At 35.6% G+C, this 13,640-nt stretch overlaps 2 protein-coding genes across 2 annotated transcripts in view; both read left to right on the top strand.

Annotated features, from left to right (window-relative positions):
* Nucleotides 1-13,640, top strand: part of LOC100567032 (zinc finger protein 271-like) — a 100,712-nt gene that overhangs the window by 60,908 nt on the left and 26,164 nt on the right. The gene's annotated exons all lie outside the window — the stretch shown is intronic.
* The window catches only part of LOC100566837 (zinc finger protein 850), a 71,144-nt gene continuing 67,698 nt past the window's right edge, over nt 10,195-13,640 (top strand). The window contains exon 1 of the mRNA XM_062969266.1: nt 10,195-10,213. The gene's annotated coding sequence lies outside the window, so the exon portion shown is untranslated. The remainder of the gene's footprint in view (nt 10,214-13,640) is intronic.

Genomic DNA, 13,640 nt, shown 5'->3' with positions numbered 1-13,640 from the left:
TTTGTTGTATAACATGATGTTTGGGTGTTTAATTTGTAAAATCATAACCTAATTTGCTGTTTAATAGGCTTTTCCTTAATCCCTCCTTATTATCCAACGTATTCGCTTATCCAACGTTCTGCCGGCCCGTTTATGTTGGATAAGCATAAATCATACAGCAGCATTTGGAATGAGGAAGTATCCATCAAGAATTTGGTGTCACAGTGGATGATGAAGCAGCTGCTCCCCTGTGGCTGAAATCCTTATTATCCAACATATTCGCTTATCCACCGTTCTGCCGGCCCGTTTATGTTGGATAAATGAGACTCTACTGTACAAACAAATAATAATAAAACAATAAAAAATAAAATACAAAAAATACAATAAAAATAATAAAAAACACTAAAAATTAATACAATAAAATACTATAATAATATTATGATGTAATACAATGTAATAATAATTATAATTCACTATTATAATTGTATATTTATATTACATGCAACATTACTAATAATATTGCGATATAGTTGTATAATATAATAGATTGTATGTATATATACTTGTAAACCGCCCTGAGTCCCCTTCGGGGTGAGAAAGGCGGTATATAAATGTCGCAAATAAATAAATAAATAAATAATAACAAAATAACTAAAAATAATACAAAATAATAAAATATAATACATTTTAAAAAGTTACAATAAAATTAATTAAAAAATACAAATAACGTCAAATAAAAATTCCACAACAATTTTTAACCAATACCACCACCACTTTGCCACAGCAACGCGTGGCCGGGCACAGCTAGTAATTATTATAAAACCCAATACAGGAATCTGTGTCTACTTCTTTCTCTGAAAGTGCCTAATACACCCTGTCTCACTGAAAGCGGAGTAAAAGAACCTTGTAAAAATACTTATGACAAAGGCCAAAACATCTGGGCACCCACAGGTTGAGAACCACTGGGGTAGATCGAGAGAGGTCATCGTCTCTATGAAGAAATACATCGCAAGAAGGTCATGTTTCTTCTGTAGGCCTCGATAGGAGGAGGATAGTGTCTAGATCAGGGGTCCCCAAACTAAGGCCTGGGGGCCGGATGCGGCCCTCCAAGGTCGTTTACCTGGCCCCTGTCCTAAACTTTAGACTTTGGGTTGACCTACCTGGCCTTTGGAGGTCTTTTTGTTTACCTATTGTCTTATGAGATCATCTAGATGGTCTTTGAAGGTCTCTTTGCTTAGTTACGACCTTATGAGTCCATCTAGATGGCTTTTGGAGGTCACTTTCCTTACCTATGGCCCTATGAGACCATCTAGATGGCCTTTGAGGGTTCCTTTCCTTACCTATGGTTTTATGAGATCATCTAAATGGCCTTTGGGGGCCCCTTTCCTTACCTATGGTCTTATGAGATCATCTAGATGGTCTTTGAAGGTCTCTTTGCTTAGTTACGACCTTATGAGTCCATCTAGATGGCTTTTGGAGGTCACTTTCCTTACCTATGGCCCTATGAGACCATCTAGATGGCCTTTGAGGGTTCCTTTCCTTACCTATGGTTTTATGAGATCATCTAAATGGCCTTTGGGGGCCCCTTTCCTTACCTATGGTCTTATGAGATCATCTAGATGGTCTTTGAAGGTCTCTTTGCTTAGTTACGACCTTATGAGTCCATCTAGATGGCTTTTGGAGGTCACTTTCCTTACCTATGGCCCTATGAGACCATCTAGATGGCCTTTGAGGGTTCCTTTCCTTACCTATGGTTTTATGAGACCATCTAGATGGCCTTTGAGGGTTCCTTTCCTTACCTATGGTTTTATGAGATCATCTAAATGGCCTTTGGGGGTCCCTTTCCTTACCTATGGTCTTATGAGATCATCTAGATGGTCTTTGAAGGTCTCTTTGCTTAGTTACGACCTTATGAGTCCATCTAGATGGCTTTTGGAGGTCACTTTCCTTACCTATGGCCCTATGAGACCATCTAGATGGCCTTTGAGGGTTCCTTTCCTTACCTATGGTTTTATGAGATCATCTAAATGGCCTTTGGGGGCCCCTTTCCTTACCTATGGTCTTATGAGACCATCTAGATGGTCTTTGGAGGTCTTTTTGCTTACCTATGGTCTTAGGAGATTGTCTAGCTCAGGGGTCCCCAAACTCAGGCCCATGGACCGGATGCAACCCTCCAAGGTCATTGACCTGGCCCCTGTCCTAAACTTTAGACTTCGGATTGACTTAAGTCTGAAATGACTTGAAGGCACACAACAACAACAATCTTAATTTTGGACTATTTCATCACAGTCCGGCCCCCTAACAGTCTGAGGGACTGTGAATCGGCCCTCCACTTAAAAGGTTTGAGGACCCCTGGTCTAGATCAAGGGAGATCATTGTCTCCATAAAGGAATGTGTCCCAAGAAGGGCGTGCTTCTCTGTAGGCTTCTGTAGGAAGATAGACCTTGCCCATCTCTATTTGGCTTTGGTCAGACCTCACCTGTGATGATAACCCTAACCCAAAATTCAAGGAGGAGATGATGGACAAGATGGAAGGGGTCCAGAGAAGGACCAACGAAATGGTCAAACGTTTGGAAGCCATGAGTCCCTTTGAGGAACGTCTTAAGGATCTGGAGATGTTTAGCTTGGATAAGAGACAGGAACAGGAGAGCCTCGTTGAGATATTTGGAAGGATGTCCCATTGAGGAGGAAAGGGCCATCTTCCTTTCTGCTGGTTCCGGAGACCAGGACACATTATTTACTATTTTCATTCTGGGTTTTTTTTTAATACTTTTGATTTTGTTCATTTTCATGGTGTCCTCCTTTCTGTTGAGATTGTCCACATGCTTCTTGTGGATTTCAGAACACCAGAATCAAAGGCATTAAATAATGAACACGTCTCAGAAACAGAGGAACTCCAGACAACAAACCACCAAGTGCAGTTAACACCTCCCAAACAAGGATGTTCCTGGGCTACAGAGACCAGGCCATGTCTATGCAGAGACCCTCACTGATTGACTTTGCAGCTTCAATGTTCAAAAGTTTTATGTTTATGTTTGATGGTTTATAGTTTTTAATGGTCTAATTTATAGCCATATGTAATTGTTTTAGATGCGTGACATATTCGTATTATATGTGAGGCATTCAGTTTTGCCGTTTATTTGATGTGAACCTCTTTGAGTCCCCCCAGGGATGAGAAAAGTGTTCTATAAATGCAATAAATAAAAATAAATTCATGGAGACTCCAAAGCTGCTCAAGCTGGACAATCGCAACATTTGCACTTGGGTTCTTTAACCTACCCTGGACGTTATTCCATCTCTCTCTATAAAAATGTGATGTGTGGTTTTCCCATAAACAACAAAACTACTGGACCAATTCACACCAAATTTGGCCACAAAAGACATCGTCATGCAATCTATGTCTTTCAATCAAAGAACCCTAGAAAAATAAAGTCCAAATTACAGAGGACGAGGAACAGCCGTTCTTCCCCGGCTGCCAGTCAGAAGGGTGCGGCACCGCCCACAGTGGTGCCCGGGGAACAGGCAGGTTTTACTTAGGTGTCTTCCATACTGCCTATAAAATACAGATTGATTTGAACTGGATTATATAGCAGTGTAGACACAAGGCCCTTCCACACAGCTATATAACCCAGAATTGCCAAGGCAGATAATCCACAGTCTCTCCTTTGAACTGGATTATCTTGAGTCCACATTGCCATGTAATCCACTTCAGTGTGGATTTTATACAGTTGTGTAGAAGGGGGCTCATAATCCAGTTCAAAGCAAATAATATAAAATTATAAATACAGTAGAGTCTCACTTATCCAATGTTCTGGATTATCCAATGCATTTTTGTAGTCGATGTTTTCAATGCATTGTGATATTTTGGTGCTAAATTCGTAAATACAGTAATTACTACATAGCATTAATGTGCAATGAACTACTTTTTTGTCAAATTTGTTGTATAACATGATGTTTGGGTGCTTAATTTGTAAAATCATAACCTATTTTGATGTTTGATAGGTTTTTTTTTCTTAATCTCTCCTTATTATCCAACCTATTTGCTTATCCAGTGTTCTGCCGGCCCGTTTAGGTTGGATAAGTGAGACTCTACTGTATATAAAAATCCCTATGGTATAATAAAACAGAACAATGTGATACCTAAAATCTGGACAGTAAATAAAGAACATTCTGAAAACGGGCATTCCAGACAGGAAACAATCAGGGCCAGCTAGCACTTCCCAAGAAATTATTCCCCCAGTGAGGAGGCTGAGGAGGGAGAGAAGTAGTGTGTATTATCAAAGTCATTATTATTACTATTACTATTATTATTATTATTAATATTACAGTTGAGTTCCGGTTATCCAATTTAAACGGGCGGACCGAATCTCGGATACCCGGATTTGTCGGATAACCGGATCTGTAGGCCCAGGCACCTAGCGGAGGGAAGAAAGTTATCCCTTTGGCAGGCGCCCCGGACCAGGGAAGCTGGCCACGATCCTCGGTTAACTGGAGCTTGGTTAACCAGGGTTCTACTGTATTATTATTGTGTTGCTGTGAACCATGAAAATGAGCACAATCTGGCTCCCAAGTATTAAAAAAACACTAAAATCAGAACACGACATAAAAAACAACACTCTGAAAACAGGAATTCCATACATGAAACAATCAGGGCCAGCTAACAACTCCCAATAACAAAACTCCCCCAGGGAGGAAGCAGCCAGACTTTGAAGCTGAAAGGCCATTAAATGCAAATCATTCTGGTTAACTGCAGCATTCGTGTTTGCCTCCAACAGACAAAATAAAGGAACAACCAGAAATATTGTTTGGGAAATAACATATACTAATTACCACTAATTTCTCTATACTTTATTTCCCATACCACCACACTTTGCCACAGCAATGCGTGGCTGGGCACAGCTAGTGTGTGTGTGTGTGTGTGTGTGTGTGTGTATCATAGGTCCAGGGAAGTGGATGAAATGAGAGCTCGGCCTCTCACTAAACATCGAGAAAACCAAAGTGTTCTTCCAGCGGGCACCAGCCAATCCCTCTGCACGGCCAGAAATGGCGTAATGTTAGAAAACGTTGACCATTTCCACTCCCTTGGCAGCCACCTCTCCACAAAAGTCAACATCGACACTGAAATACAACACCGCCTGAGCTCTGCGAGTGCAGCATTTTTCCGAACGAATCAGAGTGTTTGAGGATCGGGACATCCGCAGAGAGACTAAGGTGCTCGTTTACAAAGCCATTGTCCTCCCAACCCTGCTCTACGCCTGCGAAACGTGGACGGTCTACAAATGTCACTCTCAACTCCAGTCATCATATTTGGGCATATCAGCTATGTGTTGGAGTTTGGTCCAGATCCATGTGTTTGATCCAAGTGTGGCCCAGATCCATGTGTGTTTAGGTTCATAGTGCTCTCTGGATGTAGGTGAACTACAACTCCCCCAAATCAAGGTGATTTTCCCCCAAAGACCTTCAGTATTTTTTTTTGCTGGTCATGGGGCTTCTGTGTGCCAAGTTTGGTCTGTAATGAAGTACAAATTTTTGGTTTACAAATGTTATGTTTAATTGTGTGTTTGTGTATAGAAGGGTAAGTATTGCAGTTGCTGCCTCTCAGCAATCAGAGGCTGGTTGCCATGGAGAAGTGGGCGGAGCCGACTGCCGTTTTACTGAAGAAGTGCAGAGTTTAAAAAAAGAGAGCCAGTCTGTGCTCTGATGAGGCACAGGGAAGACTGCTCCTAGGTTAAGCGGATCAGGGAGACTCAATTGGTCATTTTGAGTCAGTTTAAAATAAGTTTGGTGACTTATTTGCTACAATCTGTGTCCTAGTAAGGAACAGAGAATCTGTGATAGCAGATCACAGGGGTGACTGTGGTATAAAAGTGGCTGAGGAATAGAGTTACCTTAGGTAAAAGAGGTAATATTTTAGAGAGTTGATTCATCTTATTCTGGAATTGTAACTGTTATTAAGAATACCTCTTCATGAGAAACATCATTGTAACCACTAAGCTTTGTGCCTAAATAAACTTGTTCTTGTTTTTCCAACATCGAAGCCTCTGTCATATATATTATAATCTAAAGTGAATACGAAGAAGAAGAAAAGTAAAAGGTCTCCTCCCTGAGCCTTCGGTGGCTAGATCATTTCAATTGGTGGTTCCATCTTTCCAAATTGGTGGCAGTCATAATAAGATCCATTACAAATTGGTGGCAGCTCCTCGTAATAACATCTTTACAATTTGGTGGCAGCGGTGGGATAAAAAGATTCCCCCTTGCCTGAAAGAGCCTTAGACGTAATTAAGTTCTTTACATGGTCCAACTCCATCTTTGATGGGGTTCAGAGTGTCCATTGATTGCAGGTGAACTATAAATCCCAGTACCCCCAACTCCAAAATGTCCAGGAGAATTCTCCACCAAACCCACCAGGATTCAAATGTGGGTATATGGGGTGTGCATGCCCAAGTTTGGTCCAGATCCATCATTGTTTGGGTTCATAGTGTGCTCTGGATGTAGGTCAGTGATGGCCAACCTATGACACGCATGTCAGCACTGACACACCTAGCCATTTTTGCTGACACGCTGCCGCATGCAGATTGATTGGATGACTACGTCTTTTGTGGCCAAATGTGGTGTGATTTGGTCCAGTGGTTTTGTTGTTTACTCCATGGGAATTATGCACATTACATTTATATGTACAATCATTCTATTATTATTCTATTATTATTGTAGTATATTATTATATTATTACTACTAGCTGTGCCCGGCCACGCGTTGCTGTGGCGTTGTCTGGTGGTGTTGGTGAGAAATGGTTGAGGTAGTGGTGGTATTGAATGTCTGTTGTATGGTTGTCTTAATGTTTAGTATGCACACTGAAGTGGATTATATGGCAGTGTGGAGTCAAGATAATCCAGTTCAAAGCAGATAATATAAGATTCTAAATGGGTTATATAGCTGTGGAAGGGCCTTGAGTCTACACTCCCATCTAATCCAGTTAAAATCTGATAATCTGTGGAAGAGGCCTAAGTGAGGCCTAACTGTGCCTGCCCCCTGGGCTGAGGAGGTTGCTAGGAGACCAAGTGGGCGGAGCTTAGCCTTCAAACTGGCAGCAATTGGATAAAAATTATTATTCCTCTCCCTGTAATTAGGACTTTATTTTTCTTTTCTTTTTGTTGTATTAACCTAGAGGCGTGGATGATGGGTTGTGCTGTCAATTTTCGAGGTTGTGGGGCGTTTAGTTTTGTTGTTTTGTCCGCTGCCCTGATGCCATCACTCTTTTATATATATAGACTAGCTGTGCCCGGCCACGCGTTGCTGTGGCAAAGTGGTGGTGTTATTGGTTAAAAATTGTTGTGTAATTTTTATTTGACATTTGTATTTTTTTAATTAATTTTATTGTAAGTTATCTTTTTATTTATTATATTTTATTATTTTCTTGTATTATTTTTAGTTATTTTCTGTTATTATAGTATTTTATTGTATTAATTTTTTTAGTGTTTTTTATTATTTTTTATTGGGTTGCTAGGAGACCAAGTTGGAGGAGCTTAGCCTTCTAACTGGCAGCAATTGGATAAAAGCAATTATTCCTCTCCCTCTAATTAGGACTTTATTTTTCTTTTCTTTTTGTTGTATCAACCTAGTGCCGTAGATGATGGGTTGTGTTGTCAAATTTTGAGGTTGGGGGGCCTGTACTTTTGTTGTTTTGTGAATTGCCGTGATGCCATCACTCTTTTATATATATAGATACGAGCTGTGCCCGGCCACGTGTTGCTGTGGTGTTGTCTGGTGGTGTCTGTATTTTATAGGCAGTGTGGAAGAGGCCTAAGTGAGGCCTAACTTTGCCTGTCCCCTGGGCTGTGTGGGTTGCAAGGAGACCAAGTGGGCGGAGCTTAGCCTTCTAACTGGCAGCAATTGGATAAAAACAATTATTCCTCTCCCTCCAATTAGGACTTTATTTTTCTTTTCTTTTTGTTGTATCAACCTAGAGGCGTGGATCATGGGTTGTGCTGTCAGTTTTCGAGGTTGTGGGGCGTTTAGTTTTGTTGTTTTGTCGGTCGCCAGGATTCCATCACTCTTTTATATATATAGATATTATATTATAATTATATTATTCATTATTCATGACTACATTGAAACTACAACCGAGAGAAATCAGCGTGGAAACTGCAAGAGGTACCATAGATTGTTGTACATGGAAATAATGGTAGTAAATAGTTTTTGACTTATTAAATAGTTCTATATTGCAACTATATATTTTTGTTATTTAAACTATATATATTGTGAAATTATGGTGTGTGTTTTTTTTCATGCGTGTTCTGTGTTCAAGATAGGGAGACCAAAGAGGAAAAGCAAGGGAGGGACGGAGGCCCCAACACTTCCGGCTCCCATGCGAACTCCCCCCTTGTGTGCCTTGGAGGGTGGAGCATGCGCACTGGCTCTCCCTTTCTCTATGGCTCTTTTCAGGTCGCTTGGGAACCCGAAGTGCCTCCTCCCTTTGCCTTTGTGTCCAAGAAGGAGAGAAGGACGTTGCAAGGTTTGCATTGAGGGTGTTTCTCTGGTGGGTTTGGCTTGGAAGGGGGCTCATTAAGGCCCAATTAATTAATGCACTGGGATTAATGTGCATGGAAATGCCCCCCTCCCTGTGCATTAAGTAATTTTTGCAATCCCCCCCTCCCTATATATTTATCTCAGTGCATTAAGTATTTTTTTTGCAATGATTAATAATAAAAAAAATAAGGAGGGATTTCCTTTGGAAAGCAAATGGGTTGTTCCATTAATTCATTTGCAGCCATTGTTTTGCAAAGAAAATAATGCAATGCAGTGATGGGTCTATTGCATTATTATAAGTAATGATATGATATTGTATTTCAACATCCCATTGTTGAATAATGCAATATGGTAATGTAATACAAGCAATAATACAGTGTTATAAAATAATGCATAATGTCATGTGTTATTTTATAATGCCACATTTGGAAATACATTTATATTATTTTATAATATTATATTATGAAATAAAATGTAAATGTTATAATATAATGTATACAAAGCGGACCGAAAGCTACAAAAGGAGTCTTGCCTGTTAATAACTATCTCGGAATTATATATGTTATTTTATAATACTGTACATTTATATTCTTTTATAATATTATATTATGAAATAAAATTTAAATATCATAATGTAATATATACAAAGCGGACCGAAAGCTACAAAAGGAGTCTTGCCTGTTAATAACTATCTCTGAATTATATATGTTATTTTATAATACACATTTATATTATTTTATAATATTATATTATGAAATAAAATTTAAATATCATAATGTAATATATACAAAGCGGACCGAAAGCTACAAAAGGAGTCTTGCCTGTTAATGACTATCTCTGAATTATATATGTTATTTTATAATACACATTTATATTATTTTATAATATTATATTATGAAATAAAATTTTAATGTTATAATATAATATATACAAAGCGGACCGAAAGCTACAAAGGAGTCTTGCCTGTTAATAACTATCTCAGAATTATATATGTTATTTTATAATACTGTACATTTATATTCTTTTATAATATAATATTATGAAATAAAATTTAAATATTATAATATAATGTTTACAAAGCGGACCGAAAGCTACAAAGGAGTCCTGCCTGTTAATAACTATCTCTGAATTATATATGTTATTTTATAATACAGTAGAGTCTCGCTTATCCAACGTAAACGGGCCAGCAGAACGTTGGATAAGCGAATATGTTGGATAATAAGGAGAGATTAAGGAAAAGCCTATTAAACACCCAATTAGGTTATGATTTTACAAATTAAGCACCAAAACATCATGTTATACAACAAATTTGACAGAAAAAGTAGTTAAGTGAGACTCTACTGTATGTGTATGTATATATATATATATATATATATAAATTCTGTATATAGAATCTGTATATAGATTCTATGATTCTATATACTGTATTTGCACACACACACTGTTTAACACTGTTTAATAATGTAAAAATATTGTAATACATAATAATGCCAGACATCACATGACGGTATTAAAATTTAGATGAAGGGAAATCCGATCAGCAGAGAGCATCCCTAAAGAGCCATCTGTTGCAATTACAGCCATGTGAAAATTATTATTATTATTATTATTATTATTATTATTATTATTATTATTATTATTATTATGTATACCCTGCTTTATCTCCCCAAAGGGATCAGACAAAAAGGTGGAAGACTAGGTTTAAAAGGTATGGCCATTTCCTTTTGCGTTTTTTTACATCACTGCTATATAAATATTTAATATTTGATTTTAATGTTAACATTGCTGATTCAGCCCATTTTCAAACGGGCCTCTAATGACTCATCTATGGTGTATCTATTATATACCATCAATAAAACAAACCTAAATTCTATATATTTGTATATGTATACAGTGTTCCCTCACTTATCGCTGGGGTTAGGTTCCAGGACCACCCGCAATAAGTGAAAATCCGCGAAATAGGGACACTATATTTATTTTAATATTTATACATTATTTTAGAAGTTATATACTATTTTAAGTCTTTATCAACCAATCGTGTGTTGATAAATTGCCTACTTCTCCTCCTGTTGCCTTTTCTCTCCCTTTGGCTTCTTCCTTCCTTCCTTCCTTAGGCTGGAAATTGTAATTTTTATGATTAATAATAGTATTTTAGAGTTTATTGAAAAACCGCAAAAGAGCGAATCCGCAAAAAGTGAACCATGAAATAGGGAGGGAACACTGTAATATAAAATAGATATATATATATATATGTGCATGTGTGTGTGTGCATATGTATATATATATTCAAATGCAGACACAATAAATTATATGTTTTTATTATATCACAGGAGATAGAATATTTTTTCAGATACACATTATAATGCATGTATATATGTATAGTGTATACATATATTCACATAGACACATACGTATATATTTTCACATACACACAATAAATTATATGTTTTTATTATATCACGGGAGAGAGAATATTTTTTCAGATATACATCATAATGCATGTATATATGTATAGTGTATATATATTTATATTCACATACACACAATAAATTATATGTTTTTATTATATCACGGGAGATAGAATATTTTTTCAGATATACATCATAATGCATTTATATATGTATAGTGTATATATATATTCACATACACACAATAAATTATATGTTTTTATTATATCACGGGAGATAGAATATTTTTTCAGATATACATCATAATGCATTTATATATGTATAGTGTATATATATATTCACATACACACAATAAATTATATGTTTTTATTATATCACGGGAGAGAGAATATTTTTTCAGATATACATCATAATGCATGTATATATGTATAGTGTATATATATATATTCACATACACACATACATATATATTTTCACATACACACAATAAATTATATGTTTTTATTATATCACGGGAGATAGAATATTTTTTCAGATATACATCATAATGCATGTATATATGTATAGTGTATATATATATATTCACATACACACATACGTATGTATTTTCACATACACACAATAAATTATATGTTTTTATTATATCACGGGAGATAGAATATTTTTTCAGATATACATTATAATGCATGTATATATGTATAGTGTATATATATATATTCACATACACACATACGTATATATTTTCACATACACACAATAAATTATATGTTTTTATTATATCACGGGAGATAGAATATTTTTTCAGATATACATCATAATGCATGTATATATGTATAGTGTATATATATATATTCACATACACACATACGTATATATTTTCACATACACACAATAAATTATATGTTTTTATTATATCACCGGAGAGAGAATATTTTTTCAGATACACATTATAATGCATGTATATATGTATAGTGTATATATATATTCACATACACACATACGTATATATTTTCACATACACACAATAAATTATATGTTTTTATTATATCACAGGAGATAGAATATTTTTTCAGATATACATTATAATGCATGTATATATGTATAGTGTATATATATTCACATACACACATACGTATATATTTTCACATACACACAATAAATTATATGTTTTTATTATATCACCGGAGAGAGAATATTTTTTCAGATACACATTATAATGCATGTATATATGTATAGTGTATATATATATTCACATACACACATACGTATATATTTTCACATACACACAATAAATTATATGTTTTTATTATATCACAGGAGATAGAATATTTTTTCAGATATACATTATAATGCATGTATATATGTATAGTGTATATATATTCACATACACACATACGTATATATATTCACATACACACAATAAATCATATGTTTTTATTATATCACGGGAGATAGAATATTTTTTCAGATACACATTATAATGCATGTATATATGTATAGTGTATATGTATATATATTCACATACACACATACGTATATATTTTCACATACACACAATAAATTATATGTTTTTATTATATCACGGGAGATAGAATATTTTTTCGGATACACATTATAATGCATGTATATATGTATAGTGTATATATATTCACATAGACACATACGTATATATTTTCACATACACACAATAAATTATATGTTTTTATTATATCACGGGAGATAGAATATTTTTTCAGATATACATCATAATGCATGTATATATGTATAGTGTATATATATATATTCACATGCACACAATAAATTATATGTTTTTATTATATCACGGGAAATAGAATATTTTTTCAGAGACATCCATTATAATTCATATCTATATATATAAAAGGGTAATGAAATTTCAGCTTAGGACAAAACAACAAAACTACACATCCCAGAAACATTAAACTTGGCAGCACAACCCTTCATCCATGCCTCTACATTCATACAACAAAAAGAAAAGAAAAATAAAGTCCTAATTAGAGGGAGATGAATAATTGTTTTTATCCAATTGCTGCCAGTTAGAAGGCTAAGCTCCGCCCACTTGGTCTCCTAACAACCCACTCAGCACAGGGGACAGGCAGAGTTAGGCCTCACTTAGGCCTCTTCCACACCGCCTATAAAATACAAATTATCTGATTTTAACTGGATTATATGGCAGTGTAGACTCCAGGCCCTTCCACACAGCTATATAACCCATTTATAATCTTATATTATCTGCTTTGAACTGGATTATCTTGAGTCCACACTGTCATATAATCCACTTCAGTGTGCATTTTATCCAGCTGTGTAGAAGGGGCCTCATACTTCGCCACAGCAACGCGTCTCACTTATCCAACACTCGCTTATCCAACGTTCTGGATTATCCAACGCATTTTTGTAGTCAATGTTTTCAATATATCATGATAGTTTGGTGCTAAATTCGTAAATGCAGTAATTACTACATAGCATTAATGTGTAATGAACTACTTTTTCTGTCAAATTTGTTGTATAACATAATGTTTTGGTGCTTAATTTGTAAAATCATAACCTATTTTGATGTTTAATAGGCTTTTTCTTAATCTCTCCTTATTATCCAACATATTCACTTATCCAACATTCTGCCGGCCCGTTTAGCTTGGATAAGTGAGACTCTACTGTATATGTATATATATATATATATATATATATATATATATATATATATATATACTA

The sequence above is a fragment of the Anolis carolinensis genome, chromosome 2 (assembly GCF_035594765.1).
Source record: "Anolis carolinensis isolate JA03-04 chromosome 2, rAnoCar3.1.pri, whole genome shotgun sequence".
Lineage (NCBI taxonomy): Eukaryota > Metazoa > Chordata > Lepidosauria > Squamata > Dactyloidae > Anolis > Anolis carolinensis.
Note: the sequence above shows the minus strand (reverse complement) of the source record. Positions and strands in the feature narration are given on the sequence as shown.